This window comes from Schistocerca nitens, chromosome 2, assembly GCF_023898315.1.
Source record: "Schistocerca nitens isolate TAMUIC-IGC-003100 chromosome 2, iqSchNite1.1, whole genome shotgun sequence".
In the NCBI taxonomy this organism is placed as follows: Eukaryota; Metazoa; Arthropoda; class Insecta; order Orthoptera; family Acrididae; genus Schistocerca; species Schistocerca nitens.
The window spans coordinates 934,974,714-935,001,591 of NC_064615.1; positions in this window are offsets into that span (position 1 = coordinate 934,974,714).

A 26,878-nucleotide genomic window follows, 5' to 3' on the forward strand; every position below is an offset into this window, starting at 1 on the left:
TCTTAACTAGTCTGCATGTGATACTGTCATTTACCATGTAGTCAAGTTGTGAGGGGAATGAAATTAATTACAAAATGATTTAGGCATGATTGTGTGGTGTGGCGTGAAAAGTGGAAATTGTCTCTGAACAATGAAAAGTGAGAGGTTATCCACATGAGCATGATAGGAAATCTGTTAACCCTCTATTGCCCAAATTATTATTTCCTGTAGAAAAAAATATTTATATGCACAGAATGTTAGAGAATAATGTATTTAACACATATCAGGTGAATTTTTGTGTTTGAAAAAAATTATTTTTTAAAAATAGTTCTGTGACTCTGAGGTCACAGTGGGCAGTTACATTGTTTGTGTATAAAGCAGCCATATTGTAACACTCAAGTCACACTGGTCAAGAAAGAAATAACGATCCTAATGCGAAATATAACGATAAAATTTGACGTGACTTCAGAGTCACGGTGGGCAGTAGAGGGTTAAATTTCAGTTACACGTTAAATCACATAAATTCAAAGGCTTTAAATTCAACTAAATACTAAGGAATTACGATTACAAGCAACATAAATAATGTCATAGGGAAGACAAACCAAAGACTGCATTTTGTTGGCAGAACACTTAGAAGACGCAACTGGTCTACTAAAGAGACCGCCTACAATATGTTTGTCAGTCTTCTGCTAGACTATTGCTGTGCAATATGGCATTGATGGCGGACATCAAAAAATCTCTAAAGAAAGGCCGCTTATTTTGTGTTGCAAAATAATGGACAGGGCCTCACAGATACGAATGTGATGGGGTGGCAATTTTTTTAAAGGCATTTTTCATTGCACTAAGATCTTTTCATGGAATTTCCATCACCAACATTCTCCTCTAATGCAAAAATATTTTACTGTTGCCAACCTACATAGGGAGCAATGATAATCATAATAAAATAAGAGGAATCATAGTTCATATAGAAAGTATTAAGTGTTCATTTTTCCACACTTTTAGAGAGTGGAACAGTAGGGAAATAATCTGAAAGTGGTTTGAAGAAACCTCTGCCAGGCACTTAAGTGCGAATTGCAGAATAATCATGCAGGTGTCATATAGAAAAAATCAGGTAGAGGCTACAACATGTCTGACTTCCTTGTCAACTGCCGCTTCCCTATCATGTCCTTCAATTCTTATAACTGCAGTCTGATTTCCTCTGAGGTTGTAAATAGCCCTTCATTCACTGTATGTTACCCCTATTGATTTCATAATTTCAAAGAGATTGTTCCAGTTGAAACTGTCAAAAGCTTTCTCCATATCTACAAATGATAACAGTAATAATATTGGTTTGCCTTTCTTTCACCTATCATCTGAGACAAAACAGTTTCAATATTGCTTCACATGTGCCTACATTTCTCCAAAACCCAATCATATACCTCAAGGTCTGCTTCCACCAGTTTTTCCACTGCTCTGTATGTCAGTGTTTTGCCACCACACTTTACCAAATGGCTGGTTTGGTAATATTCACATCTGTCAGCACCTCCTTTCTTTGGAATGGGACCTATTACATACGTTTTGAAGTCTCAGAGTGTTTTGCCTATTTTGTATATCTTGGATACCAGATAGAATAGTTTTTCGCTGGTTGACTCTCTCAAAGATATCAATAATTATGAGGGAATGTTGTCCACTCCAGATGCTTTGTTCATACTTTGGTCATTTTGTGCTGTGTCAAATTCATCTTGCAGTATCGTACCTCCCATTTCATCTTCAGCAACTTCCTCTTCCCTTTCTGTAATATTGTCTTCAAGTTTATTTACCTTGCATAGGCCTTCTATATACTCCATTCACCGTCCCCCTTTTGCTTAGTACTGTTTTGGCATCTGAGCTCTTATCTGTTTACCTGGTTCTCGTTTTCTCTGAAGGTATATTCAGTTTTCCTATATGCAGCATCTATCTTTCCCGTGGTTACACATGCCTATACAGCCTTGCACTTGGTCTCTAGTCATTCCTTGTTAGCTGTTTTGTGCACTCTGTCAATCTCATTTTGGAGCTGTATTATGTCTTACCTTGTTAATTTACTGCATTTTTGTATTATCTCCTTTCATTAATTAGGTTCAGTATCTCCTGTGTTACACAAGAATTTCTACAAGCCATTATCATTTTACCTATTTCAGTCTCTGCTGCCCTCACTATATCATCTCTCAAAGCTACCCATTCATCTTGTATTGTATTCCTTTCTCCTGTTTCAACCAATCGCTGCCTAATGTTCATTCAGACCTTCTCCACAACCTCCGGTTCTTTCAGCATAGTCAGATCCCATATTCTTAGTTTTCTGCCATTTTACAGGTTCTTCAGTTTTAATCGGCAGTACATAATAAATTAAGGTCCACATTTCCTTCTGAAAGTGCATTACATTTTAGATGTGGTTTTGAAATCCATTATTTGCAGAGTTAGTTGCACATAAACTTGTACTATTGTGGTGATGCTGGCTTTGGGTCTGCCTTGGCTATGATAATGTTTTCACTATGTTGGCCATAGTAGATTACCAACATTCCTTTTTTCTTATACATTATCTGTTGTAGCACACACCACAAACGAAAACATTTTTTTTTTTTTTTTTTTAATTGCAACACATGATGGCATACCCTGCAATAACATGAAACTGTCCAGAGCAGATACAAGGCCAGTAGTGTAACGATGTCCAAATCTTGAGAGCTGCACGAATAGTTACAGTTGACAGTGTAGCATAGATGGAGGCCAGGAGGCTTAATTTGGCCTACTTATAGACAAGTATAGATGTTGGTGGTGCTAGTACACCAGTGCATGCAACTGGGCTTGTAGACTCACACTGGAGGCTGACAGTGGAGCCTCTGGTGTCAATCCCTGCATCTGCAGCTACTGAACTTTAGCTCTGTGTAGCGAGCAATGTGTGGTGTGCAGGTCCAGTCAGTTGTTCGTGTGGCCAATGCAGTTTATGGATCTGGAGTGAGATGGATGACAAAAGGTAGTGGTTTCCCCCATTATCTGTATTGCTGAGTCCTTGGGGGAAGCACAAAAGCCTGTGACAAGGTTGTTGGCCTGACTGCAGGTAGAATAAAGCCCTTCTATCCACCACAGCATCGGAAGGGGCAGGAGTGGTGATTCCTTCACCATGACCACTCTTTACCCCTGTTGGAGATCCCCAGTACTCACTTCAGCAGCAGACTGAGTGGACTGGGGTTGTCCTGGAGGGTTTGGAGATGAGGAAGAATCTCTGCTCCTGTCTGGGATTGAAACTGGACCTCCTGGGCTAGATTCACGTGCTTTACCCAGTAGACCACCCTGTCTACCTCTTACATTACTAAGTGACCAAAATAACTGGTGAACAGTTGCAGGTTGCCTATCTTATGGCATCCAGGAGGAACAAAAAGTCTATTTTTCAATATTTCATATATTTATTACAAGAATTTAAAAATTTAAAATGCTGTTATAACCTACTTTTTAGGAGGTAAAATCTTATGTTAAAGGTTTAACATGATAAACAAAGTATTAAGGTTAAAAAATGTGGGTGTTTCTTCCTGTACAAATTACTCTGAGTATATTCATCCTATAATTACCTACACGGATAGCTGTGCATGTTAAAGCACTGCTTTCAGGATGAGATGGTGTGCTGATCATAGGCTGAATCCTCCCAACAGATAACAAGGGTTGAGGTGCCAGCCAGGCTGACTGTATTTTTTAGGGAGTTTCCTCACATTCCACAAGGTGAATACTGGGCTGTCCCCAAGTCCACAATTCGCAAACAATTAGGAAAATATCACCCACTTTCACATGCATAACACTACACACAAACAATTGTGGAACATGTATTCTGTCCCAGGAAGTAATAGAGTGGTGACAGAAAGGGCATCCAGCCACCCCTGAAACAAACAATCTCAAATCCATTCATAAGTATGCTGCCGTGTGAAAAAAAAGAAAGAAATAAAAAAAAAGAAAGAAAGCAAGAAAGAAATATTCCTTCAGAATTTGAGGATGAAAGCACCTGCCACCTTCCAACAAACTTTATACATAACTGCGAATCTTTTCAAAACATTTTCGTAAATAAGTTATACACAACATTTTCTTCCTGATACCCTCAATAAAATAATGAAAAAAGTAAGTTTTTGCTTACTACATTTTAGTTGTTCAGGCAGTAAAACTTCAGCATCAGACATGACATTTTAATTTGTTGCTTTTTATTACTAACACTATTTGCAACACACATCATGGAGAATATACACATATACAACTGAGACTTCGGAGAAGAGTTGATGTGGTATCACACCAAGGATTGCCATTTTCTTTCTTTCTTTTTCTGATTTGAAGCAATGAACCTATGGTTCATCACCTATGATGATATTAGACAAAAAATTGGCATGTTCAGTCTTGTAATGTACAAGAAAGTCCACACAGATGGTCCTTTGTTTCTCTTTACGATCTTCTGTCAGGTGGCAAGGATACCAGGAGGCACACAACTTTGCGTACCCCACCTGCTGGACGACTGTGTCAGCACTACGAACAGAGGCATCCAGTTGAGCAGTGAGGTGTTTGATAGTGAATTGTTGATCACGTTGAATGAGAGTATTCACACATTCTGACAGTGAAGGAATCACAGGTGTGTGTGGCCGGCTGGCATGCCTATCGGATAGGTTGTACAACCTTGCTGCAGTGATGATAGACATCTCGCCCAATGAATTACTGTGATTTTGTTCACTGCCAGGTCTCCATAGACTTTCTACAAAAGCCTTTGAATGTCTGCAGTGCTCTTGTTTTCTGCCAGAAGAAATTCAGTGACAACTCTCTACTTGGAATGCATGTCCATTATAGACGTCATTTTGAAGGCTTTCTGTAGTGCTGCCATTTACCAGAAATTCATGAAACTGTTTGGGCTGAAGCAGGAATATTCCACAATGTATCACAAGAAATTCCACTTTTTTTCAACCAAAACTAGCTGAGAAAAAAACTTTGTGCTTTACATAATCAATATCCCTCATATTATTGTACTGAAAAGTGCTTAAGAAGACATGACATCATAAATGTTGATATATGTGAAAAATTACTTTTTCTTAAGATGGAGTGCAAATTGCCCAAACTATACTCATCCCATATTTGATAATAAGAGCATTCATTTGTTTGTAGCTATTTTATATGCAGGATTTAAATTTCTTAATGAACTGGGTGTGAGTAGATTACTAATGTTGTTTTACCCTTATATGATTTTGTGTTTTTAACCATGTACTCAATCCTATGATCATGCTTCACTAATTCCAGCCATTTCTAACTACACCTTATCCATTTCAATTTTTAAATTGTCTAACATGTCTGCCCAATTAAGGGACATATAGAACGCAGTTTTGTTTCTCCTGATGATGATTTCTTCCTGAATAGTCTCTTCCTGTGGGTATAACTGGGAGATTATATTCTTTCTGGAATATTTGATACAAGAGGATGTCATTATAGAAAAAATAATGACATTTTCCCCTAGCTTTCAGTGACACACACACTCTCTCTCTCATGTAATGGTCTTCCCACAGATTCTACTTACTCTAGCACCCCCAACCACTTTTCCAGTCACTGTCAAGAGAAAAGAAATCACTAGAGTCCTAGTTCAGTAATCAAATTTTGGGAGTGACAAAATAGAAATTAGGACATATATTGACTGCAGCAGCTACATGTGCTTGGTGATAAATGATGGGTGTGCTCTGTGTGCAGTGACTCAAGAACACTGTCAATGAATCACAGTAAGCAGTGTGCGGAGCCTGGAGAAAATTTAGCAGCGGTTAATGGAACACACTTTATCTCTCCAATGTTATCCACAAGATTCACTTCTAGAGATATTTCTGGTCAGTTCAATCTGTAGCTGTTCTCTCCTGTGAGAAATCCATTCACCAGTGGGTGTTGCCATCTGCTCAGTTGAAATCTCAGTAAGGTGCATATCTCTGACATGTTTTGATTACAGTATTTAATCCCTTTACCTCTGGGTACAAACAGCATTCCTTTGACTACAAGGAAAATGAAAAACACTGTAGGCCAACAGAACAGGTTTTCTTGTAAAGCACCAACCAAATTTTCTGAAGTCTCTGGCACCTCCTCAGTAGCATCTCCATTTATTTTAATCAAGTTACCCAGTAATTGATGAAGTTTACTCAAGAAAAATGTGTATAATACCACATTTTAGGTTGCACTTTATTCACATTTTATTAGCTTCAAATTTATATTGTTTTGACAAGGACAGTTTTCCTCCTTTGTGAAATTATCAGTGTTTAATGTCAGGTCAGCACTCACAAATAACGAAAACTGCAGTGGCCGAATTACTAATATGAACTGTAAAGTTGTGAAACTAACATTACTGAAGCACTGTCCAGTAATCAAAATCAATGGTAGTTCTCACCAGTCACTAAACCAAGTAATCAAATGGGGCACAAAACACTGTCTATGTTCATGTAGTTGGGAACGCTACACATGACAGAAATATATCGGATCTAATGACAACAAATAATCCTGACCTCTTTGAGAATGTCAACATCAAAACTGGTATCAGTGACCATGACATGGTTGTGGCAAGCAGAAATATATATATATGTTCAGTAAATGAGATAAAATGATCAGTATTGTCACATGTCAATGAGGAACTTGAAACTTTCAGCACAGAGCAGAAGCATGTAAAGGAACTCTGGCTCAAGTTTAGAAGAACCATGCACTGGACAGATATCAGGGTTGCCACAAACTTCTCCAAGTGAAATTTCCTGATATTTCCCTGATTTCCCAACAAGTTTTAGCATTTTACCCTGACAAATTTTGGGATCTCAAGGGTAGGTAAAGACATAAGTTGAAAAAAAATTTAAGGGCCATCCCCCCCTCCCACCCAATATGAGCAAAAAATCTTAAGTACTAATATCGTCTTTCGTATTGAACTATTTGTAGATGAAGAAAGCAAGCCAAATGGTATGTGTGTTTCGTTAAGATCACTGTTGTTATTTTATTTCAATAAAACAAAACGCATCTGCTGACAAAATTTGCATTTCCTTGGAGTCACAAGACAGATTTAAAATATCTTCACTGCTTTCAGAAATAACCTCAGAAAAAAGTAGCCTATAAGGCAGGGAAGAGTTTTGTAAATGAACACTATAAGTGACTGCCAATAAAATGTTGGTTTTAATATGTTCACTATTGTTGGTTATTACCCACTGTGTTATGTCTATTCTTTTACAGCTTTTTCTTTCAAGAAATATATGAGTACATAGTGTACGAATTGCCAGCAACTTCAACAGTTTTTTTCTTCTTATCATCTACACTTTTTTTAATATATAAACTACTTTTGAAGTGCCAAAATGTACTACAGTAGATAAAATGTCTACAAAATGCCGCACTGTGCAATGTACTTGTGGTGAGACAGGCCCTATTCCTGAAATCCATCGCCTGTGACCTCTGGCCTGCAAAGGAGCACCTCAGTCCTGCGTCCATGGATAAACGACAAATATCCACTGCATTATGCCACACAGAAACGGACCTGACCTGCAGGTAGATTGGTGACACTAAACTCGACCAGCAGGGTCTGCACATTAGTGGGAAATGATGGGCTTCAGATTGGCGGGCCTGATCTGTTAGGGATACCCGCAGAAATGGCCTGCGGTTTTGGCCCATTGCAAAAATCCACTCGTATGGCCAGCTATTCATGTGTCACAGACATCATGTTGGTGAAATGAGACCACAGTGATCAATGCATGCAACAGATAACTTGCACAAATACTCTGAGAATCAATACTAATGAGGATAGGTAGCAACTCACCGTAAAGATGATTGCTGAGCTGCAGACAGGCATGTAGAAAAGACACTCACACTCTCATAACTAAATTTTTGGCCATAGCCTATGTTGGAAAATGAGAGCACATACACATTCACACAATCACTCGGAAACAGCTTATGCACACACATGGCCACTGTTGTCGGCCACTGCATCAACAATATCTGAGAATCAGTTCTAAGCAAACCACTCCTCACACCTTCCTGCCTCTCACTGACATCTGCTAGGCTAGCAGCAAGAAGTAGTGGCAGCGCTGACTGCAAGCTAAGGGGAGTAGTAGGAACAAGAGAAGCTGTAACAATGAGAGAGTAGGGAAGTGGTGCACATTTTCAGGTCCATCCAGCCAGTGACAATGCGTAACACTCAGTAAACAAACAATTTCATCTACTAAGACAAAAACGACATTTTTCCCATGTTTTTTTTTTCCCACATTTCCCTATTATCACCCTGATTTCTTTGACACATTTGAAATTCTCTGATATTCCCTGATTTCCAGAACTTGTTGCAACCCTGGATATGTACCCAGTAGAACAGTTCATTATGGGAGGGAACATTCATGAATCCTGCATAATGGGTTTAACACAAAACATGGGGCTGTAGACAGAGAGATGCTGAATGAGATTCCATGGTCACCCTCACCACAAGGTATGAGCACCCTCAGTGCATAGTCATAATATGATCAAATATCGGGAATATACATGTTGCATGCTCGTTAGCTTAAGTGGGGCAGGGCACAAACTCACTGACTTCTGACTATTTGAAAACTGATGTTTAAACAATTTGTTATCTCGAAATTATATAATCATTAAAAAAAAAACAGCCAGGTAAATTTCGCTGTCATCCACTTCAAAAACAACTTCCTTACAAATACAGGCACCATATTTAAAACTGTTTTACATAATAGTAAATTGTTCAAAATTTTAATTAGTAGTTTAGTTAATTAGTGAGGGCTATCATCATATTGGGGAAAAAATAAAGCAACAAAAGTCGAAAGGCAGTAGAAACTATGAGGGTATGGAACTTCCAGTGTCAGTCATCTCCTTAGTTAACTAGTTCATGAAAATGTGTACGAAACACATAACAATATGATAACTAGCATAATTACAGGGGAGGAAAATGATTAATCTTAAGAGGCAGAAGTCATAAAAGATGGAAAGGTTCCAACTCGCTATGGCACAGTCTCTCTTTGCAGTGGCTATATCATGATCATATCAGCTGCCACTTTTGCCCTAAATAATGTCCAATGTCAGTCATTCGGCAGTTTGAAGGAAGAGCAGGTGTCTCCATTCACACATGGTTGCATCATTATGCTGCCGTCTCCACAATTAATGGAACTCTCTCTGCACTGCCAAGAGTGAGATACAAACTACTTAACCCCCAGTACACATACCCACTGCTCTATTTCTCTGGTACACAGTTGATGGGAAATTGCAGTCCTTACTACAGCTATAAACTTTGCAGTCACCATTGAATGTGAGGTGAGATATCGGTTCTGTAGCAGGTTGGGCACTTTGCAGTGATCTTGTACTGACATACAGCAGAAAATCTTGTCTCTTGAAGCTGCTGCTAAAGCCTTTGTAACCACACACTGTGTGTGTGTGTGTGTGTGTGTGTGTGTGTGTGTTTTTCTGTTTCAGAAGGAGGCCTGTTTTGTCCAAAAGCTTAAACGTTTAAAACTATTTTCATTGCTCTTGTCTGCAACTCGATACCTCTTCTATATAGTGCATGGCAATCTAGCCTTTTCATACAGTTTTTATTGTAATTTACAGTGACTGCTCATGCTCATTAACATATCGTGAATATCTGTGGATACTAGTGGTGCGTTACTAAATCTGTTCTGTGGATCACTTTGAACTACATTTTTAAAATTTGGACTAGTCAGAAACTGAGTCATCAAAAAAAATTAAGTATTGCATCTATTGTGCCAAAATTACAAACTATTAAAATATTCATTATAGTATCTACATCTACATGATTACACTGCAATTCACATTTAAGTGCTTGGCAGAGGGTTCATCGAACCACAATCATACTATCTCCCTACCATTCCACTCCCGAACAGCGCGCGGGAAAAACGAACACCTAAACCTTTCTGTTCGAGCTCTGATTATCTTATTTTATTTTATTTTGATAATCATTCCTACCTATGTAGGTTGGGCTCAACAAAATATTTTCGCATTCAGAAGAGAAAGTTGGTGACTGAAATATGTATTGTAGATGGAGTGGTGTGGTAGCTTCTTGATTAGTCTTGATTTTGTGTAGAAAACAGAGGTCTGAGTAACTTTTTGATGTGAATTTAATATTATTAACAAAAAACAGTTTTGCAGTGGGAAACATATAACTGCAAAACAAAAAAATAGAGGAAAACTTGATTTCACATCCCAAAATAAGCTTACTTAGTATAAGGTTGAACTTCTGACAGTACTATCATGAAAACACAGCTGGAACTTTTGGATATTTCTATGTTCACAGAACACTGTCACACATAGCTGTAAGTAGTGACTTACAATGCTATCAATATGATTGTTGTCATTGGTCAAGCAGGTTAATAATTAAATAGAGAAATCCAAAAATTTTTTCAGTGTTTCTGCTCCATAAACATGCTTTTCACACACCGTTGGTAGATGAATCTGTCAAACTTTCATATAACGTGAATTGTATACCCTCACATAACCACAATATCAACATTAAGCCTGAGCACTCAATAGTAAAATCCACTACTAGTTTAGTGCCTTAATAAATATTTGCACAGTAACAAATCATAATAAATTTATGATGTACTTAGCTCATCTAGGAGATGATTTTCAGTTGTGGGATCATCTTGCATTGAATATACAAAAATAAAAATATTTCTGTATCACTTCAAACCTACTATTTATTACGCAAACCATCAAAAACACTGAAAATGGATTTCCTTGTGGCAACATTAAGTCAGTAACTAAAACAATAATGAGAGTGAATGAATGACAACTAAGTCTACAATAATAATGAGCCATCCAGTCACAGCTGGCATTATATTTATAATGTTTTAACAAACAGTATGTGTTATTCTTTGTAAATTTTCTGTTCTAGAATTAAATTTATTATATGTAAATGATTTTAGTATGTAATATGAGGAAATGAGTCCTCAAGTTTTTTATAAATTCATTGTCAACAAATTCTTTTACAAATTCTTTTACAAATTGTGCTTTTCTTATACAATCATTTGGTTTTTTGCATACAATTCGTCATCTGTTCTTTCACAGATTTTTGTACTTATCTTAAAGTTTGTTAAATAATTACATGTATACAGTGATTATTAGCCACATACTATCATTTAGCTCTGTTGTCTTTAACAAGACAAAGAAAGTCTACAGATGATGTAAAAAAGTACCTGTTACCCACATATTATCAATCATAAATTACTCATGAACTGACATTTTAAGCCGGAACCATAAAAAAAATAATCAAATTACTAATCAATAATATTATTACTTGTTCAGAATCATTAATTGTTGCCAAAACTCTAAAATGACAAGTCATAGGAACAAACTACAATGGCTATCCAAAAAGTGACATTTTGAAATAAAAAATTAACAATGTGGAAAAACCAAATTTTATTATGGCCATTCAAACTGAGGCATTTATCATACTGTGGCACAAGTTTTTCAATACCATCTCTGCGGAAACTGTCACCTGCAATTGTAACCACTGGCTTATACTGGCATGCAGTTCACTGTTAGTATTAAAGCATTGTGTAGTGAACATTGTCTTCATAGCTGGAAAGAAATGTTAGTAACTCAGTGTCAAACCTGGGCTGGAAGGTGGATGGTCAAACAGCTTCCACACATTACTCTACAGGAGCTCTCAGGTACAATTGCCTGTATGTGGATGTGCATTGGCATGAAAAAACAAACCTTTTGTACTAACCTTTCCCCAAAGCATGTTTTGTATAGCCTGCCTTAACTTTGCCAGTGTTTGACAATATCTCTTTGAATTAACCTGTTGTGTTGTGTTCAAGGAAATCAATGAGAAGCATTCCCTTAGAGGCCCGAAACACAGTAGCCATGATCTTTCTTGCTGGCAGTGTTTGCAATCACTTCATTGGTTTCTTGGTGGAATCTGTTTGACCCAATTCTGTTGACTGCCTTTTTGTTTCACACAAGTCTTGTCCCCAGTTATGATACAATCAATAACTTTGTTACCAATTTTCTCAAAATCTTCAAGCAAGGTCAATTCTGCAACCAATCTCTGTTTTTTGTGGTCTGCCATTAGAATTTTGGAAACCCACCAAGCACAAAATTTGTGGTAACCAAGCTCCTCTACCATAATTTCCTGCATCTAATTCTGTGAAACTTGGGGAAAATATTGTGAAAGTCCTGTAATTGTGAAATGACATTTTTGCAAATTTTGTCATTGGTTTTCTTCACCAGTTCATCAGTCACAAGGCTAGGCCTACCACTGCAGTCCTCATTGTGAGCACTGGTAGGACCATTTTTAAAATCAATGCACCACTGCCTCACACAGCTTTCTCTTCTTATTCTTTTCTGCATATATCACAAAGGTATCGATAAATTTCAATTGGTTTGCAGTTTTTGCCAACAAACCCAATCACAAAACACACCTCACAAATTGTGGGATTTTCTATTGCGGTGTGAATTTATCACATCCCAGAAAGCAAAGAAGCAGACACAGATCATGTGCTACCACCACCAGGTGAGTACGGAGTTAAGGAAAGTTATGGCACTGAGACTGCAGCTGTAGCCCAACCCACTGCTGCGACAGACCAAAATGTCTGTTACTTTCTGAACAGCCCTTATATATGGGTCAGTCAGGCTCTTCACTAAACAGCTAAACCAGAAGATACATAAAGAAATGTAATTCTATTGCATTACAACACAACTCTCCCTCCCCCCACCAATTCCCCAAGAATTTGGTGCGCAACATTTATGCATGATATATCCTGTCTTCATTGAAATGTAACAGCGTATGACTAAAGGAAAGAAATAAAAAAGTGCATGTAGACAATAGCTAGTCCGAATCTACGAGGGCGGTTCAGAAAGTAACCTCCAATTGGTCACAGTGCGGGTTGCGGGGGGAGTAGCGACGCCATCTGTGCGTTCACGCACTCAACAGGTCAGTCGGCATCAAGCCGTGGTCGAGTGAACGTCGTACCTGCGCTAGTTTAGTTTTTGTGGCAGTTTGAAATGTGTGCTGCAATAGAAAACCCCGCCAAATGTGAAGTGCATGCTGTCATAAGGTTTTTTACAGCCCAAGGATATTCTGCAGCAGCTATTCATCGTGAGCTTTGTGCCGTGTACGGACCAAGAGTTATGAGTGAAGGAGTTGTCCGTGAATGGGTACGTTTATTTAAAAGTGGACGAGAAAACGTTCATGATGAAGAGAGGAGTGGTAGACCATCATTGGTGACTGACGAACTCGTTCAGACAGTTGATGCAAAAGTTCGTGAAAATCGACGTTTCTCAATGTCGGAGTTGTCTACTGGTTTTCCACAGATTTCTAAGACTCTCTTGTAAGAGATAGTGACAGCAAGATTGGGTTACCGTAAGTTCTGTGCACGATGGGTGCCCAAAATTCTTACCGACCACCACAAAACTCAAAGAATGGCCTCTGCATTAGACTTTCTGTCACGTTATGAGGACGAAGGAGAACCATTGTTAAACAGAATCGTGACCGGTGACGAAACCTGGATTAAGTGCGTGAACCCTGAGACAAAAGAACAATCGAAGATGTGGGCACATTCAAATTCGCCTACCAAACCAAGAAAAGCCTCGCAAGATTTTTCTGCCAGAAAACTGATGGCAACGGTGTTTTGGGATGCCAAAGGGGTGTTGTTGGTTGAATTCATGGAACGTGGTACGACCATTAATCAAGACGTGTACTGTGAAACAATAAAAAAATTACGACGGGCTATACAGAACAAACGCCGTGGTATGCTGACTTCCGGTATCGTTTTTTTGCACGATAACGCCTGTCCTCACTCTGCTCGCAGAACAACGGCCCTTCTTGAGTCCTTCAAGTGGGACATTATCAATCATCCACCTTACAGCCCAGACCTGGCGCCAAGTGATTATCACCTCTTCATGCATTTGAAGAAATGGCTCGGGTCACAGCGGTTTGATGACGACGAAGAGCTCAAAGATGCGGTCACAGGCTGGCTCCAGGCACAAGCGGGTGATTTTTATGCAGAAGGAATTTCAAAGCTTGTGAAGAGATACGATAAGTGCCTCAATCGCTATGGAGACTATGTAGAAAAATAGTGCAAAGATGTAGTTGTAAGATGTATATATTAAAATATTTTTATTTAACTTGGTGTATTTTTTTAAATCAACCGGAGGTTACTTTCTGAACAGCCCTCATACATGGGCTTTATTTGTTATAGGTACCCCTGAAAAGGGTTTTTGTCTGTGTTTTTACCAAAACATTATTATGACAGTCAAACAATGGAAAATCCAAGATGGAATGTAACAATAACAGAAAAGGAAAGTTGCTACTCACCATATAGCGGAGATGCTGAGTCGCAATAGGCACAATAAAAAGATTCACACACTCATAGCTTTCGGCCATTAATGCCTTTGTCAGTAGTTGACACACACACACACACACACACACACACACACACACACACACACGCGCGCAAGCAAGCGCAACTTGCACACACATCTGCAGTCTCAGACAGCTGAAACTACACTGCGAGCAGCAGCACCAGTGCATGATGGGAGTGGCGACTGGGTGGAGGTACGGAGGAGGCTGGGGTGGGGAGGGGGAGGGATAGTATGGTGGGAATGGCGGACATTGAAGTGTTGCAGTTTAGACGGAGGGCAGGAGAGAAGGTGCGCAGGGGGAAGGGGGTAAGTAGTAGAAAGGAGAGAAATAAAAATAAAAATAAAATCCCTTACCTCATGGCTCATACCCTGTAATAGGCCTAGATGCAAGATCTGTCCCATACAAACTCCTACCACCACCTACTCCAATCCGGTCACTAACATCACCTATCCCATCAAAGGCAGGGCTACCTGTGAAACCAGTCATGTGATTTACAAGCTAAGCTGCAACCACTGTACTACATTCTATGTAGGCATGACAACAAACAAGCCGTCTGTCCACATGTACGGCCACTGAAAAACTGTGGCCAAAAAACAAGTGGATTACCCTGTTGCTGAACATGCTGCCGAACATGATACCCCTCATCTGAATGACTGCTTGACAGTCTGTGCCATATGGATCCTTCCCACCAACACCAGCTTTTCTGAATTGTGCAGGTAGGAACTTTCCCTGCAATACATCCTACGTTCCTGTAACCCTCCTGGCCTCAACCTTCGTTAGTCACTGACCTCACCCATCCAGCCCCCTCCCTGTTTCCATTCCAGCACTACACAGCCATCATTTCACCGCCACACCCAGTCTTTTAATTTATTTTTATTTCTCTCCTTTCCGCTACTTACCCCCTCCCCCCTCCGCACCTTCTCTCCTGCCCTCCATCTACATCTACATCTACATCCATACTCTGCAAGCCACCTGACAGTGTGTGGCGGAGGGTACCTTGAGTACCTCTATCGGTTCTCTCTTCTATTCCAGTCTCGTATTGTTCATGGAAAGAAGGATTGTCGGTATGCCTCTGTGTGGGCTCTAATCTCTCTGATTTTATCCTAATGGTCTCTTTGTGAGATATACGTAGGAGGGAGCAATATACTGCTTGACTCCTCAGTGAAGGTATGTTCTTGAAACTTCAATAAAAGCCCGTACCGAGCTACTGAGCGTCTCTCCTGCAGAGTCTTCCACTGGAGTTTATCTATCATCCCCGTAACGCTTCAGTTACTAAATGATCCTGTAACGAAGCGCACTGCTCTCCGTTGGATCTCCTCTATCTCTTCTATCAACCCTATCTGGTACGGATCCCACACTGCTGAGCAGTATTCAAGCAGTGGGTGAACAAGTGTACTGTAACTTACTTCCTTTGTTTTCGGATTACATTTCGTTAGGATTCTTCCAATGAATCTCAGTCTGGCATCTGCTTTACCGACAATCAACTTTATATGATCATTCCATTTTAAATCACTCCTAATGCATACTCCCAGACAATTTATGGAATTAACTGCTTCCAGTTGCTGACCTGCTATATTGTAGCTAAATGATAAGGGATCTTTCTTTCTATGTATTCGCAGCACATTACACTTGTTTACATTGAGATTCAATTGTCATTCCCTGCACCAGGTGTCAATTCGCTGCAGATCCTCCTGCATTTCAGTACAATTTTCCATTGTTACAACCTCTCGATATACCACAGAATCATCCGCAAAAAGCCTCAGTGAACTTCCAATGTCATCCACAAGGTCATTTATGTATATAGTGAATAGCAACGGTCCTACAACACTCCCCTGCGGCACACCTGAAATCACTCTTACTTCGGAAGACTTCTCTCCATTGAGAATGACATGCTGTGTTCTGTTATCTAGGAACTCTTCAATCCAATCACACAATTGGTCTGATAGTCCATATGCTCTTACTTTGTTCATTAAACGACTGTGGGGAACTGTATCGAACACCTTGCGGAAGTCAAGAAACATGGCATCTACCTGGGAACCCGTGTCTATGGCCCTCTGAGTCTCGTGGACGAATAGCGCAAGCTGGGTTTCACACAATCATCTTTTTCGAAACCCATGCTGATTCCTACAGAGCAGATTTCTAGTCTCCAGAAAAGTCATTATACTCAAACATAATACGTGTTCCAAAATTCTACAACTGATAGATGTTAGAGATATAGGTCTATAGTTCTGCACATCTGTTCGACGTCCCTTCTTGAAAATGGGGATGACCTGTGCCCTTTTCCAATCCTTTGGAATGCTACACTCTTCTAGAGACCCACGGTACACCACTGCAAGAAGGGGGGGCAAGTTCCTTCGCGTACTCTGTGTAAAATCGAACTGGTATTCCATCAGGTCCAGCGGCCTTTCCTCTTTTGAGTGATTTTAATTGTCTCTCTATCCCTCTGCCATCTATTTCGATATTGCCCATTTTGTCATCTGTGTGACAATCTAGAGAAGGAACTACAGTGCACCCTTCCTCTGTGAAACAGCTTTGGAAAAAAAGACATTTAGTATTTCGGCCTTCAGTCTGTCATCCTCTGTTTCAGTACCATTTTAGTCACAGAGTGTCTGGACATTGTTTTGATCCACCTACTGCTTTGACATAAGACCAAAATTTCTTAGGATTTTCTGCCAAGTCAGTACATAGAACTTTACTTTCGAATTCATTGAACGCCTCTCGCATAGCCCTCCTCACACTCCATTTTGCTTCGTGTAATTTTTGTTTGTCTGCAAGGCTTTGGCTATGTTTATGTTTGCTGTGAAGTTCCATTTGCTTCCGCAGCAGTTTTCTAACTCTGTTGTTTTACCACAGTGGCTCTTTTCCATCTCTTACGATCTTGCTTGGCACATACTCATCTAACACATATCGTACGATGGTTTTGAACTTTGTCCACTGTTCCTCAACACTATCTGTACTTGAGACAAAACTTTTGTGTTGGACCATCAAGTACTCTGAAATCTGCTTTTTGTCACTTTTGCTAAACAGAAAAATCTTCCTACCTTTTTTAATATTTCTATTTACTGCTGAAATCATCGATGCAGTACCCGCTTAATGATCGCTGATTCCCTGTTCTCCGTGAACTGTTTCAAATAGTTCGGGTCTGTTTGTCACCAGAAGGTCTAATATGTTATCGCCATGAGTCGGTTCTCTGTTTAACTGCTCAAGGTAGTTTTCAGATAAAGCACTTAAAAAAATTTCACTGGATTCTTTGTCCCTGCCACCCGTTATGAACGTTTGAGTCTCCCAGTCTATATCCGGCAAATTAAAATCTCCACTCAGAACTATAACATGGTGGGGAAATCTACTCTAAATATTTTCCAAATTATCCTTCAGGTGCTCAGCCACAACAGCTGCTGAGCCAGGGGGCCTATAGAGACATCCAATTACCATCTATGAGCCTGCTTTAACCGTGACCTACACTCAAATTATTTCACATTTCGGATCTTCGTCAATTTCCTTCGATACTATTGTGCTTCTTATTGCTATAAGCACGCCTCCCCCTTCACTGTCCAGCCTGTCTGCAGTATACTAAACTGCAACACTTCACTGGCCGCCATTCCCACCATACTATCCTTCCCCCTCCCCGCTCCAGCCTCCTCCTTACCCCCACCCAGTCGCCACTCCCATCATGCACTGGTGCTGCTGCTCGCAGTGTAGTTCCAGCTCCCTGGGACTGCAGACATGTGTGCAAGTTGTGTTTGCGTAAGTATGTGTGTGCATGTATGTATGTGTGTCTACTACTGACAAAGGCATTAATGGCCGAAAGCTATGAGTGTGTGAATCTTTTTATTGTGCCTATTGTCACTCAGCACCTCCGCTATATGGTGAGTAGGAACTTTCCTTCTCTGGTATTATTATGACAGTCACAATTACATGTATTAAACATGAATAAAATTCAGAAGTATGATTTGTAAAGTCATTAGTCATATCTTAATTCTTCTTTTTTGTATGTTTTCCACTAGAACTTGTCTTCCATCTTCACATCATTGTCCTGAATCGTGTACATTGTATAACTGAGGAATTCTTTTTCCTACAAACTGCACAATAGAATTAGAGTAAAATAAACTCAGTGTTTATAAGATACAATATGCATGACAACAGTGAATTTTGAGTGAATAGATACATTTCTTAAATACAACACTATGTCAACATATGCAAGTACAAGGCTAGCAGGAAGAGTTCAAAGCTCGTTACAACTAGTGTGAATGATTTTGAAAGAGTTCTTCGTTAAAACAACCCCAAATCAATTAGTTGATGTGGAAGCCACACATAGAACTATTTCAATTGTAAGTGGCATATGTGTCAAATGGATTGTGCAGACAAACTAAAAAAAATATTTTTTTCAAGGAAGGTGATCCTTCTCCTGACAAAATTATTTGCAACTAGCCATATTTTTTAACGCATTTAATTTTATTATTTGTATTTGAAAATGCTGTGACTTACCAAATGAGAAAGCGCTGGTAGATAGACACAATAAAAAATTCACAAACACACACAAATTTCAAGCTTTCTCAACCCACGGTTGCTTCATCAGGAAAGAGGGAAGGAGAGGGAAAGATGAAAGGATGTGGGTTTTAAGGGAGAGGTTAAGGAGTCATTCCAATCCCGGTAGCGGAAAGACTTACCTTAGGGGGAAAAAGGGACAGGTATACGCATGCGCACGCGCACACGCACATGCACATATACAGACACAAGAAGACATATGTAAAGGCACTCTTTGCCTTTACATATGTCTGCTTGTGTCTGTATATCTGCGGATGGATATGTGTGAGTGTGCGCGCGCGAGCGCGCGCGAGTGTATACCTGTCCCTTTTTCCCCCTAAGGTAAGTCTTTCCGCTCCCGGGATTGGAATGACTCCTTAACCTCTCCCTTAAAACCCACATCCTTTCATCTTTCCCTCTCCTTCCCTCTTTCCTGATGAAGCAACCGTGGGTTGTGAAAGCTTAAAATTTGTGTGTGTTTGTGTTTTTTATTGTGTCTATCTACCAGCACTTTCTCGTTTGGTAATTCACAGCATTTTTTAATATAATTTTCCCATTTGGAATGTTTCTTTCTATTATATTCGTAATTTTATTATTTTTTAGATGTGTAAGTATTTTTAATAAATTACTTTCAAAAAGTCTTTAGCCTCTTCAAGATGATATGGCAGTTGTAATGATTTTGAAAGGTAGCCTCACCACAACTCTTAGAACATAAAGAGGGTCCCAGGAGGAATGGTCAGTATTCTGGGATTTGACAGGAATGGTAATCTGAAGCAAAAGAAATGTAGTAAATATGGGCCGTACACTGAGTACTTTAAGCACTTTGAGCATTTCTTTGTGGCAGTAAAGATGAAAAAATACTCATAGCTCTTAAGGTATGCATTTTAACGCCCTCCTTCAAATGATGGTTCCTTTCATATCCCCAAATACTAAGCATTTCTCATGGGCCACTATAAAGGTGCACTGCCTTTATAATTCTGACATAAATTCATGTTTACTACAAAAGTTAAAGATATTTATATATGTGCAGGCTACCACACTGGAATAAAACAAGTGGTTAGCATGTTTGTTGATAATGAAGAAACAAATATTCATAATCAGTGTACACATTAGCAAATGTGTTTATACTCCTTTCTACCCCACATGTTGTTGTTGTGGTCTTCAGTCTAGAGACTGGTTTGATGCAGCTCTCCATGCTACTCTATCCTGTGCAAGCTTCTTCATCTCCCAGCACCTACTGCAGCCTACATCCTTCTGAATCTGCTTACAAGGGAACGTCCCCATCGCACCCCCCTCAGATTTAGTTATAAGTTGGCACAGTGGATAGGCCTTGAAAAACTGAACACAGATCAATCGAGAAAACAGGAAGAAGTTGTGTGGAACTATGAAAAAAATTTGTAAAATATACAAACTGAGTAGTCCATCCGAAGATAGGCAACATCAAGGACAATGGCAGTCAAGGAGCGCCGTGGGCCCGTGGTTAATGAGATCAGCTATGGAACGAGAGGTTCTAGGTTCAAGTCTTCCCTCGAGTGAAAATTTTAATTTTTTATTTCCAGTTTATGTGACAAACTCTTATGTTTTCATCACTTTTTTGGGAGTGATTATCACATCCACAATAAAACCTAAATCGGGCAAGGTAGAAGAATCTTTTTACCCATTCGCTAAGTGTACAAGTTAGGTGGGCCGAAAACATATTCCTGTCATGTGACGCACATGCCGTCACCAGTGTCGTATAGAATATATCAGACGTGTTTTCCTGTGGAGGAATCGGTTGACCTATGACCTTGCGATCAAATGTTTTCGGTTCCCATTGGAGAGGCACGTCCTTTCGTCTACTAATCGCACGGTTTTGCGGTGCGGTCGCAAAACACAGACACTAAACTTATTACAGTGAACAGAGACCTCAATGAACGGACAGATCATAACTTTGCGAAAATAAAGAAACTAAAATTTTCAGTCGAGGGAGGACTTGAACCAAGGACTTCTCGTTCCGCAGCTACTCACGCTAACCACGGGACCACGACACTCCTGAGCTGACTTTTTCCTTGTTGTTGCCTATGTTCGCATGGACTACTCAGTTTGTATATTTTATTAATTTTTTTCATAGTTCCATACAACTTCTTCCTGTTTTCTCGATTGATCTGTGTTCAGTTTTTCAAGGCCTATCCACTGTGCCAACTTATAACTAAATCTGAGGGGGTGCGATGGGGAGGTTCCCTTGTTAGTGTTTTCATCTCTTGGTCTCCCTCTACGATTTTTACCCTCCACGCTGCCCTCCAATACTAAATTGGTGATCCCTCGATGTCTCAGAACATGTCCTACCAACCGATCCCTTCTTCTAGTCAAGTTGTGCCACAAGCTCCTCTTCTCCCCAATCCTATTCAATACCTCCTCATTAGTTATGTGATCTACCCATCTAATCTTCAGCATTCTTCTGTAGCACCACATTTCGAAAGCTTCTATTCTCCTCCTGTCTAAGCTATTTATCGCCCACGTTTCACTTCCATACATGGCTACAAAAAATGGTTCAAATGGCTCTGAGCACTATGGGACTTAACATCTATGGTCATTAGTCACTTAGAACTACTTAAATCTAACTAACCTAAGGACAGCACACAACACCCAGTCATCACGAGGCAGAGAAAATCCCTGACCCCGCCGGGAATCGAACCCGGGAACCCAGGCGCGGGAAGCGAGAACGCTACCGCACGACCACGAGCTGCGGACTACATGGCTACACTCCATACAAATACTACCCAATATATCATTCTCAAAACCACTTCCATATCCATCACTATATATTCAAGTTAGTCTTTCACAAAGCAACTGAACATTAATAATTTCAACAACAAACTCAAAGAAAATATTAAATTAACTATGTGCTTATTCTGTAAACATGTTATATTATATTAATTAACTAACTAAAATATGCTTCAAAATGAATGTTGTTAAAATTAAACCATGGACGTCCAGAATGGACTATCAACAATATTATGAGAAGGATAGATTGCGACTCACCATATAGAGGAGACATTTAGTCACAGACAGGCACAATGAAACGTCTGCTACACATTTAAGCTTTTGGCCAGAAGGCCTCATTCTTTAATAGATAACACACAGATTCACATAAGCAGAACTCACAAATATGTGGCCATTGTCTCTGGCCACTGTGGCTGGACTCGTGGGAATTGTGCTTAAGTGAAGCTGTGTGTCTTTCCTACTTCAGAAGATGACGTTCTGGGTAAAAGCTTAAATGTGAAGCAATCTTTTTGTTATTCCTGTCTGTGACTCAACATCCCCTCTATATGGTGAGCAGCAGTCTATCCTTTTCATAATATTAATGATGTAAAATTACTGCATATAAAATCTTAAAGCTACAGAATGGCATTTTGTCATGGAAGAAGAATGAGATATGAAGAGAATCGGCAAGCTGTCTCTTGGAAAAGTGGGCACTGAAGTTTAATACTTCATTTGGAAAGTGGAAAGACAGACAGAGCTAGTACTGCCTGGAGCTGAACAAGGAGGTGAAGGATAGCATAAGGAACTGATTGATAGGATAAAAGGAAAGACCACAGAAAAAGTAATAAACTGGCATGTGGGTTGTGACCACCTACTCATTAGCTCAGCTGGGATTAGTATGTACCATCACAGCTGGTGTGAGTTAAGCACTACCAACTCAGTTACTTTGCAGCCCCAGTACATATCTTAGTTCTCAATGTACTTGACAAAGTTGGACTGTGAAATTAATACCTTCAGGCTCTCAGTCTTGGCAATGCAAAGGCAGGCATAATGGATGAAACTTGCCACAAATAAAAAGATGGCCATTAGCTTCAGTAATGTTTGTAAATTATTCTAGTTTCTTGCTCCACATATTTCACACCATTATGAGAAAGTTATGACATAAGTGCTACAGTTGCCCAATACTAATGTATGATACATTTACAAACATTGATTTTAGCACATCATATCAGTATGTTCTGTTCCTGACTTTTAGTGCTAAGCATAATGCATACCCTCCAAGGTCCATACAGCTGTTACATTTTAATCACTTTTGGCAGGCCACCAATGAATCTTTAGATTTATGTGAATATAAAACATATATAGATAATTTTCACATAATATTTCTACTTCTTTGTAATGACCGAAGATGGAAACTTCAGGTAGGAATTTCAACAATGTAGGAAAGGACAGATTGCTGCTTACCGTAAAGAAGGCATGTCAAGTTGCAGAGAGGCATAATTAAAAGACACTCACATATAGCTTTCAGCCACAGCCTTGGTCACTAAAACACACACACACACACACACACACACACACACACACACACACACACACACACACACACACACAAGCAAGCATGCACACCTCATGCCCGAATGACTGCCAACTCCAGCAACATCATGTGGGATGCAAGCAGCAATCTGCAGGGGTTGGGGAAGCGGAAGTTATGAGAGAGATGAATTCTGTCTGGTGGACTGTGCGGGGACTAGACTGCCAACAGGTGCAGTGTCAGGAGGTTGTGGGGCAGGGAGGTGCAGAAAAAAAGGAGCAAAAAAGGAGAGGAGTGGAGAAAGATGGGTGGATCCATTGCCAGAGGGCTGCAAATTAATAGGATGGGAGATGAGAATGGGGAGATGTTAAAACGGAGGGAGTGGAGACTGTTGTTGCATGGGGGCTCAGTATGTTACCATAGGTTGAGGCTGAGATAATTACAAGAGCAGAGAATGTGTTGTAAGGATAACTGCCATCTATGCAGTTCACAGAAGCTGGTGGTGGACAGAAGGATCCAGATGGCTTGGGTAATGAAGATACCATTGAAATAAAGGATGTTATGTTCATCTTCATGTTCTGCTGCAGGGTGGTCTATTTTACTGTTGGCCACAGTTTGGCAGTGGTCATTCATTCTGGCAGACAGCTGGTTGGTAGTCAAACCAACCTAAGAAACTATGCAATGATTGCAGCAGAGCTGGTAAATGACATGGCTGTTTTCAAAGGTGGCCCAGCTCGTGATGGGCTAGGATAAACTTGCGACAGGACTAGAATATGATCCTTGTGGCAAGGGGTTGGGATTGGAAGTGGTGTAGGGATGGACTAGGATGTTGTGGAGGTTGGGTGGGTGACAGAACAGTACTTAAGGAGCGTGGGAAGTATCTTGGGTAGGATGTAAGCCCTGGCGAGGGACTTTGTTCAGTTGTTCCAGTCTGGGATGGTACTTGGTGATAAAGGTGACACCCCTTGTGTGCTTGCTTTTTTTTTTTGTGTGTGTGTGTGTGTGTGTGTGTGTGTGTACACGTCTTTGTAATGATAAATATCTATAAAATATAATTAGTATTCCTGTTTTTAAAAGGAGTTGTTGTTTTAATACTTATAAAAACAACAATACACTTTAATGTTTACTGTTCTCTGAAACTGATTTTCCAAGTGTTATATGTTATTTCATTGTTACAAATATCCAAACTGGAAGACAGTATTAAGATTTGCAAAAATGAAGTGTGTATTAGAATTTCAATTTCAGATGTAGTTTATGTATTTTATACTTAAGATTATAACCCGACAAAACAATTTTGTTATGATTGAAAGTGCATTGTGTGTACTGTGCTCTCTAAACTTTCAAATGAGCTGTAAATTATCTGAAGTTGTTAACTTTTTATAAATATGTAACTTTCACAGGTAGGTGTTTCATCAGACTGCTTCAGTTTGCATTCTGTAATGGTTTGGATAGTTTTTTCATTTCTTACACAATGATGTGATTATTATCAAAGTAAATGAAGTATGGTCCACAGTCTAACTGCTTCTCAAAATGTTGGTTTTAGATATTGTTTTTAGACATTTACAAGTTGCAAACAAGGCTGTAATTACAGTTTGTCAGAAACTTCTTTTCCTTTATTATGTCACAAGAACTTTGAACTGAACATTATAAAATTAAATGTGTGTTGAAGATGGTATCAGAGTGTAGCATCGGAGTGTGCACATTCTAGTGAAGAGTGCAGTGCACAGTAAGAAGGCATGTTGTATCATACCTGATTCAGTATTTAAGTATCCATTATATGTTCTAAAACATTGAAGGAGTCATAGCAACATGATCAGTGACAAAAGCACCATGATCTCCAGGAGACATATCCCAAACAGCAACAGTAATGTGAAACCTCAGTCCCCACTAACAAACCGCAACGTCCACAAGAAAGTTAAGCAATGGCTAACTTGAACAACAATATAATGAATGAAATCTGCAACATAAGTTACTTCATAAGCATACACAAGGAAAAAGCAATATGAAATTCAGCATATGTACAAGGGCCTGATGAAAAGTAATGCTTCTGAATTTTTTGTGCAAAATCTCTTAAAGATTTTTAAACAAAATGAACCTGCAACTCAATTACAGCATGCAGTTTCTCATACACTGACAGTTACATTAGATACCACCATGTTACAAATGTTTAAAATCCCTATTTCTTTTTTAATTCCTTTTAGATACATAATTCTGAACTCATTTTCACAATGCCAACTGCTATTTTCTAACTCACTCCCCATGATATGATTTGTAATATTGTAAGTAGTCAGAGAATATGATTACTTTATGACCTAGTAAATAACTTTTGAGTTTACTGAAAGTCCAATGTATTGTTAGAAGTTCTTTCTCTCTGGCTGCATACAGCTTTTCATCTTTTCATGTTTCTGCAATGTTCTATTGGCAAATGATATAGATTTGTTTTTCACATTCCTTTCTATCTCTTTTCCCTAAAACAAATCGACTCCCACACCTGTATCACTGCTGCCCATTATTAAGCAAAAAGCAACTGATAAATCAGATCTAAATAGGGTCATACTCTGACAAAGCCGGGTCTTGAGTTTATGGAATGTCTCAAAAATTGCCATCCCATACCACAATAATGTTTTCCTTTGTACATTATTTAAACATGGATCACTTAAGGCCTGAGTATTAATGGATTTTCTGTAAAATCCACAAAGACTAAAGAGTAGTATTAGTTGAATTTATTTTGAGGAGTGGGAAATTTTGCACTGGCCTTCCTTCTTTTTGTCGGACAAAATCTAATTTTCACACACACTGTGTAGACATAATACCTTTCCCCAGTTTGTTACAAACTTCTGTTAAAGGCCAAAATGTTCCTGCCAATATAAGAAAATCACAATAATCGTAAGTTAATCTAGAAACCAGATCTTTCCCCAGATTGAAGTCTAAAGCGTGAGCAAATTCAGCAACAGATACATTTAGTCTGATTAATTCCACACAGTACTGATAACATTTTCCTCTCAAACAAAAAAAGGAGCTTCTTTGAATTATGTTCAAGAGGAATATGATGAGACCCAGAAGTAAGACCTAAACTAGTCACAAATTTAACATGTTCAGATTTGTGTAACAATTCATGAATATTCCCAGGATAATCATTTTCAGTAAGTGAAAATTTATTAAGGCACATGTAATCAAGTACAAGTTATACACCCCATCAATCAGAGAGACAGCAAAAAGAAGATTGTTGTACTCACTACTAAATCTTTCTGTTATGTCCCAGATTTCCATTTTCTGCAATAGCCTCTCTATTGCTTCTCTTTGTGGAAAAGGGACACCTTATACTTTTGTAAAAACAGTTTATGTGCTTTTATTTCTAACTTACACTAGTAATTTATAACTTTCCAAGGTTTTTCATGTTGCAATATTCTCAAACAATTTCCCTCAGTTTTATTTTCTGCTCCGAGTTTATGCTTTATGCTTATTTTATATTATCTTCAACTATATTATTTTATTATTCAGTGACTGATGCGCCTCCAGTAGGATCAATATCATCAGAATACCCTCTTTCATTTGCATACGTCACTTCCCTGATTTGCTTGCTACTGTTTGCACAATTCTCAGTAATCAATTTTGTTTTTGAAGATACTTTGCTTATAGAATCAGTAAATATTAATTCATTTCAGGACAATCAAAGACTATCTCAGCTTTAACAATCCAGTCCACTCCCATTATAATATTTTCACTTGAATCTGGTGCTACTAAACAAGCAA